The sequence below is a fragment of the Hetaerina americana genome, unplaced genomic scaffold, assembly GCF_022747635.1.
Source record: "Hetaerina americana unplaced genomic scaffold, ioHetAmer1.1.p SCAF_10, whole genome shotgun sequence".
Classification (NCBI taxonomy): Eukaryota; Metazoa; Arthropoda; class Insecta; order Odonata; family Calopterygidae; genus Hetaerina; species Hetaerina americana.
In genome coordinates this window covers 42,246,527-42,247,226 of record NW_027286070.1, presented here as the reverse complement: position 1 = coordinate 42,247,226, position 700 = coordinate 42,246,527, and positions in this window count along the sequence as shown.

Sequence of the window (700 nt, the reverse complement as noted above, 5' to 3'; positions counted from 1 at the left end):
GCAAGACACAGAATTCATCCAGAGCTTCCTTGTCGACGGACCGTTTATATTTAATAGAAGCGGGAATAACAAGTAAAAAGTCCTATAAATAACGGATTCCTGATTAAACTTGGCCTGAAATGGAATATTAAGTGCAAAGCAGTATATAGTGTGACTAGAATTAAAATCGCTAGCAAAAAAGATTTGGAAATGGGCCCGAGACATCTGGAAATGATTTCTGCAGAAGGGCAGCGAGCGAAACAATAATTGCCTTGGGCATTTTAATGGAACGTTCGACCAAAACAACAGCGAGAGTATGCCCGTGGACGCGAACTCTCTGATATTTTAGGAGATTTTTTACAAAACATATTTGATTGCTACTTATCGCAGAACTAATCATAATCTTTTGACAAGCTCCGAAAGAAAAAAAATCGCCCTACTAAAATAACTCACACTTAAAACATTCCGTTGAAATTCAAGTGCTACGATATTGATGCGCTATAAAAAAGGCACTCCGAATTTGTTTTTTTTTTAATATTTCGTTGGCAAAACCATCATTTTCAACGGAAGTAAGACGACTAGGAGGTCAATCACACAAACAAAAAACCCCGATAACCCTCCAAACAGCGAAAAATTTAATACGGATATAAATATACGGAAAAGAGATAGAAATGCATAAGGGTTGTACACAAGGTTAGTCGTGAAGCTGAAAAAATATAAA